The sequence below is a fragment of the Schistocerca serialis genome, unplaced genomic scaffold (genome assembly GCF_023864345.2).
Source record: "Schistocerca serialis cubense isolate TAMUIC-IGC-003099 unplaced genomic scaffold, iqSchSeri2.2 HiC_scaffold_867, whole genome shotgun sequence".
NCBI lineage: Eukaryota > Metazoa > Arthropoda > Insecta > Orthoptera > Acrididae > Schistocerca > Schistocerca serialis.
The window spans coordinates 2,680,705-2,688,192 of NW_026048482.1; positions in this window are offsets into that span (position 1 = coordinate 2,680,705).

The window sequence follows — 7,488 nt, forward strand, 5'->3', positions numbered from 1 at the left end:
ACGATAAAACACAGAAATTGCATCGGAATTAAATACAAAAGGCACGATGCCGACTTAAGTACAAGAAGACTGACTCTTCTTACTGTCTATGTTTGAACAATTCCTTTGACTCTAGTTATAGATTCCGATGCCACACTTCAGGTTTACTGTATAACTTGGACCTTCTTATTGACGATGGAACACGGAAATTGCATCGGAATTGAATACAAGCGGCACAGTGCCGACTTAAGTACAAGAAGACTGACTCTCCTTACTGACTATGTTTGAACCATTCCTGTGACACTAGTTATAGTTTCCGATACCTCACTCCAGGTTTACTGTATCCCTTGGACCTTCTTATTGACGATGAAACACAGAAATTGCATGGGAATTAAATACAAAAGGCTCAATGCCGACTTAACTACAAGAAGACTGACTCTTCCTACTGTCTATGATTTGAACCATTCCTGTGACACTAGTTATGTATTCCGATGCTTCACTTCAGGTTCACTGTATCCCTCTGACCTTCTTATTGACGATGAAACACAGAAATTGCATTGGAATTAAATAGAAGAGGCACAATGCCGACTAAAGTACAAGAAGACTTACTCTTCCTAGTGTCTATCATTTGAATCATTCCTGTGACACTAGTTATAGATTCCGATGCTTCACTTCAGGTTTACTGTATCCCTCTGACCTTATTATTGACGATGAAACACAGAAATTACATCGGAATTAAATAGAAAAGGCACAATGCCTACTAAAGTACAAGAAGACTTCCTGTTCCTAGTGTATATTATTTGGATCTTTCCTGTGACACTAGTTATAGATTCCGATGCTTCACTTCAGGTTTACTGTATCCCTCTGACCTTCTTATTGACGATGAAACACAGAAATTGTATTGGAATTAAATACAAAGGGCACAATGCCGACTCAAGTACAAGAAGACTGACTCTTCCTACTGTATATGCTTTTGAACCCCTCCTGTGACACTAGTTATAGATTCCGATGCTTCACTTCAGGTTTACTGTATCCCTCTGACTTTCTTATTGACGATAAAACACAGAAATTGCATCCGTATTAAATAGAAAAGGCACAATGCTGACTTAAATACAAGAAGACTGACTCTTCTTACTGTCTATGTTTTGAACCATTCCTGTGAGTCTAGTTATAGATTCCGATGCTTCACTTCAGGTTTCCTGTATCCCTTGGACCTTCTAATAGACGATGAAACACAGAAATTGCATCGGAATTAAATACAAAAGGCACAATGACGACTTAAGTACAATACGACTGACTCTTCCTACTGTCTATGTTTTGAATCATTCCTGTGACACTAATTATATATTCCGATGCTTCACTTCAGGTTTACTGTATCCCTCTGAAATTCTTATTGACGATGAAACACAGAAATTGCATCGGAATTAAATAGAAAAGGCACAATGCCTATTAAGTACAAGAAGACTGACTCTTCTTACTGTCTATGTTTGAACAATTACTGTGACACTAGTTATAGATTCCGATGCCACACTTTAGGTTTACTGTATCCCTTGGACCTTCTTATTGACGATGAAACACAGAAATTGCATCGGAATTAAATACAAAAGGCACAATGACGACTTAAGTACAAGACGACTGACTCTTCCTACTGTCTATGTTTTGAATCATTCCTGTGACACTAGTTATTGATTCCGATGCTTCACTTCAGGTTTACTGTATCCCTCTGACCTTCTTATTGACGACGAAACACAGAAATAGCATCGGAATTAAATAGAAAAAGCACAATGCCTACTAAAGTACAAGAAGACTTACTGTTCCTAGTGTCTATGATTTGAATCTTTCCTGTGACACTAGTTATAGATTCCGTTGCTTCACTTCAGGTTTACTGTATCCCTCTGACTTTCTTATTGACGATGAAACACAGAAATTGCATCCGAATTAAATAGAAAAGGCACAATGCTGACTTAACTACAAGAAGACTGACTCTTCTTACTGTCTATGTTTTGAACCATTCCTGTGAGTCTAGTTATAGATTCCGATGCTTCACTTCAGGTTTCCTGTATCCCTTGGACCTTCTAATAGACGATGAAACACAGAAATTGCATCGGAATTAAATACAAAAGGCACAATGCCGACTTAAGTACAAGATGACTGACTCTTCTTACTGTCTATGTTTGAACAATTCCTGTGACACTAGTTATAGATTCCGATGCCACACTTCAGGTGTACAGTATCCCTTGGACCTTCTTGTTGACGATGGAACACGGAAATTGCATCGGAATTAAATACAAGCGGCACAATGCTGACTTAAGTACAAGAAGACTGACTCTTCTTACTCACTATGTTTGAACCATTCCTGTGACACTAGTTATATTTTTTCCGATGCCTCACCCCAGGTTTACTGTATCCCTTGGACCTTCTTATTGACGATGAAACACAGATATTGCATCGGAATTAAATACAAAAGGCTCAATAACGCCTTAACTACAAGAAGACTGACGCTTCCTACTGTCAATGTTTTGAACCATTAATGTGACATTAGTTATAGATTCCGATGCTTCACTGCAGGTTTACTGTATCCCTCTGACCTTCTTATTGACGATGAAACACAGAAATTGCATCGGATTTAAATAGGAAAGGCACAATGCCGACGTAAGTACAAGAAGTCTCACTCTTCTTACTTTCTATGTTTTGAACCATCCCTGTGACACTACTTACAGATTCCGATGCTTCACTTCAGGTGTACTGCATCCCTGGACCTTCTTATTGACGATGAAACACAGAAATTGCATCGGAATTAAATAGAAAAGGCACAATGCCGGCTTAAGTACAAGAAGACTGACTATTCTTACTGACTATATTTTGAACCATTCCTGTGACACTAGTTATAGATTCCGATGCCTCACTTCCGGTTTACTGTATCCCTTGGACCTTCTTATTGACGATGAAACACAGAAATTGCATCAGAATTAAATACAAAATGCACAATGCCGACTTAAGTACAAGAAGACTGACTCTTCCTACGGTCTATCTTTTGAACCATTCCTGTGACACTAGTTATAGATTCCAATGTTTCACTTCTGGTTTACTGTATCCCTCTGACCTACTTATTGACGATGAAACACAGAAATTGCATCGGAATTAAATAGAAAAGGCACAATGCCGACTAAAGTACAAGAAGACTTACTCTTCCTAGTGTCTATGTTTTGAATCATTCCTGTGACACTAGTTATAGATTCCGATGCTTCACTTCAGGTTTACTGTATCCCTCTGACCTTCCTATTGACGATGAAACACAGAAATTGCATTGGAATTTAATACAAAAGGCACAATGGCGACTCAAGTACAAGAAGACTGACTCTTCCTACTGTATATGTTTTGAACCATTCCTGTTACACTAGTTATATATTCCGATGCTTCACTTCAGGTTTACTGTATCCCTCTGACCTTCTTATTGACGATGAAACACAGAAATTACATCGGAATTTAATAGAAAAGGCACAATGCTGACTTAACTACAAGAAGACTGACTCTTCCTACTGTCTATGTTTTGAACCATTCCTGAGAGTCTAGTTATTGATTCCGATGCTTCACTTCAGGTTTCCTGTATCCCTTGGACCTTCGTATAGACGATGAAACACAGATATTGCATCGGAATTAAATACAAAAGGCACGATGCCGACTTAAGTACAAGAAGACTGACTCTTCTTACTGTCTATGTTTGGACAATTCCTGTGACACTAGATATAGATTCCGATGCCACACTTCAGGTTTACTGTATAACTTGGACCTTCTTATTGACGATGGAACACGGAAATTGCATCGGAATTAAATACAAGCGGCACAGTGCCGATTAAGTACAAGAAGACTGACTCTTCTTACTGACTATGTTTGAACCATTCCTGTGACACTAGTTATAGTTTCCGATACCTCACTCCAGGTTTACTGTATCCCTTGGACCTTCTTATTGACGATGAAACACAGAAATTGCATGGAAATTAAATACAAAAGGCTCAATGCCGACTTAACTACAAGAAGACTGACTCTTCCTACTGTCTATGTTTTGAACCATTCCTGTGACACTAGTTATGGATTCCGATGCTTCACTTCAGGTTTACTGTATCCCTCTGACCTTCTTATTGACGATGAAACACAGAAATTGCATCGGAATTTAATAGAAAAGGCTCAATGCCGACTTAAGTACAAAAAGACTGACTCTTCCTACTGTCCATGGTTTGAATCATTCCTGTGACACTAGTTATAGATTCTGATGCTTCACTTCAGGTTTACTGTATCCCTCTGACCTTATTATTGACAATGAAATACAGAAATTGCATCGGAAATAAATACAAAAGGCACAATGCCGACTTAAGTACAAGAAGACTGACTCTTCTTGCTGACTATGGTTTGAACCATACCTGTGACACTAGTTACAGATTCCGATGCCTCACTTCAGGTTTACTGTATCCCTCGGACCTTCTTATTGTCGATGAAACACAGAAATTGCATCGGAATTAAATGCAAAAGGCACAATGCCGACTTCAGTACAAGAAGACTGACGCTTCCTACTGTCTATGTTTTGAACCATTCCTGTGACACTAGTTATAGATTCCGATGCTTCACTGCAGGTTTACTGTTTCCCTCTGACCTTCTTATTGACGATGAAACACAGAAATTGCATCGGATTTATATAGAAAAGGCACAATGCCGACGTAAGTACAGGAAGACTGACTCTTCATACTTTCTATGTTTTGAACCATCCCTGTGACACTACTTATAGATTCCGATGCTTCACTTCAGGTGTACTGCATCCCTGGACCTTCTTGTTGACGATGAAACACAGAAATTGCATCGGAATTAAATAGAAAAGGCACAATGCCGGCTTAAGTACAAGAAGACTGACTATTCTTACTGACTATATTTTGAACCATTCCTGTGACACTAGTTATAGATTCCGATGCCTCACTTCAGGTTTACTGTATCCCTTGGACCTTCTTATTGACGATGAAACACAGAAATTGCATCGGAATTAAATACAAAAGGCACAATGCCGACTTAAGTACAAGATGACTGACTCTTCCTACTGTCTATCTTTTGAACCATTCCTGTGACACTAGTTATAGATTCCGATGCTTCTCTTCAGGTTTACTGTATCCCTCTTACCTTCTTATTTACGATGAAACACAGAAATTGCATCGGAATTAAATAGAAGAGGCACAATGCCGACTAAAGTACAAGAAGACTTACTCTTCCTAGTGTCTATCATTTGAATCATTCCTGTGACACTAGTTATAGATTCCGATGCTTCACTTCAGGTTTACTGTATCCTTCTGACCTTCTTATTGACGATGAAACACAGAAATTGCATCGGAATTAAATAGAAAAGGCACAATGCCTACTAAAGTACAAGAAGACTTCCTTTTCCTAGTGTCTATGATTTGGATCTTTCCTGTGACACTAGTTATAGATTCCGATGCTTCACTTCAGCTTTACTGTCTCCCTCTGACCTTCTTATTGACGATGAAACACAGAAATTGTATTGGAATTAAATACAAAGGGCACAATGCCGACTCAAGTACAAGAAGACTGACTCTTCCTACTGTATATGCTTTTGAACCCCTCCTGTGACACTAGTTATAGATTCCGATGCTTCACTTCAGGTTTACTGTATCCCTCTGACTTTCTTATTGACGATAAAACACAGAAATTGCATCCGAATTAAATAGAAAAGGCACAATGCTGACTTAACTACAAGAAGACTGACTCTTCTTACTGTCTATGTTTTGAACCATTCCTGTGAGTCTAGTTATAGATTCCGATGCTTCACTTCAGGTTTCCTGTATCCCTTGGACCTTCTAATAGACGATGAAACACAGAAATTGCATCGGAATTAAATACAAAAGGCACAATGACGACTTAAGTACAATACGACTGACTCTTCCTACTGTCTATGTTTTGAGTCATTCCTGTGACACTAATTATATATTCCGATGCTTCACTTCAGGTTTACTGTATCCCTCTGACCTTCTTATTGACGATGAAACACAGAAATTGCATCGGACTTAAATAGAAAAGGCACAATGCTGACTTAACTACAAGAAGACTGACTCTTCCTACTGTCTATGGTTTGAATCATTCCTGTGACACTAGTTATAGATTCTGATGCTTCACTTCAGGTTTACTGTATCCCTTGGACCTTCTTATTGACAATGAAATACAGAAATTGCATCGGAAATAAATACAAAAGGCACAATGCCGACTTAAGTACAAGAAGACTGACTCTCCTTACTGACTATGGTTTGAACCATTCCTGTGACACTAGTTATATTTTTTCCGATGCCTCACCCCAGGTTTACTGTATCCCTTGGACCTTCTTATTGACGATGAAACACAGATATTGCATCGGAATTAAATACAAAAGGCTCAATAACGACTTAACTACAAGAAGACTGACGCTTCCTACTGTCTATGTTTTGAACCATTAATGTGACATTAGTTATAGATTCCGATGCTTCACTGCAGGCTTACTGTATCCCTCTGACCTTCTTATTGACGATGAAACACAGAAATTGCATCGGATTTAAATAGGAAAGGCACAATGCCGACGTAAGTACAAGAAGTCTCACTCTTCTTACTTTCTATGTTTTGAACCATCCCTGTGACACTACTTATAGATTCCGATGCTTCACTTCAGGTGTACTGCATCCCTGGAACTTCTTATTGACGATGAAACACAGAAATTGCATCGGAATTAAATAGAAAAGGCACAATGCCGGCTTAAGTACAAGAAGACTGACTATTCTTACTGACTATATTTTGAACCATTCCTGTGACACTAGTTATAGATTCCGATGCCTCACTTCAGGTTTACTGTATCCCTTGGACCTTCTTATTGACGATGAAACACAGAAATTGCATCAGAATTAAATACAAAATGCACAATGCCGACTTAAGTACAAGAAGACTGACCCTTCCTACGGTCTATCTTTTGAACCATTCCTGTGACACTAGTTATAGATTCCAATGTTTCACTTCTGGTTTACTGTATCCCTCTGACCTACTTATTGACGATGAAACACAGAAATTGCATCGGAATTAAATAGAAAAGGCACAATGCCGACTAAAGTACAAGAAGACTTACTCTTCCTAGTGTCTATGTTTTGAACCATTCCTGAGAGTCTAGTTATTGATTCCGATGCTTCACTTCAGGTTTCCTGTATCCCTTGGACCTTCGTATAGACGATGAAACACAGATATTGCATCTTAATTAAATACAAAAGGCACGATGCCGACTTAAGTACAAGAAGACTGACTCTTCTTACTGTCTATGTTTGAACAATTCCTGTGACACTAGTTATAGATTCCGATGCCACACTTCAGGTTTACTGTATAACTTGGACCTTCTTATTGACGATGGAACACGGAAATTGCATCGGAATTAAATACAAGCGGCACAGTGCCGATTAAGTACAAGAAGACTGACTCTTCTTACTGACTATGTTTGAACCA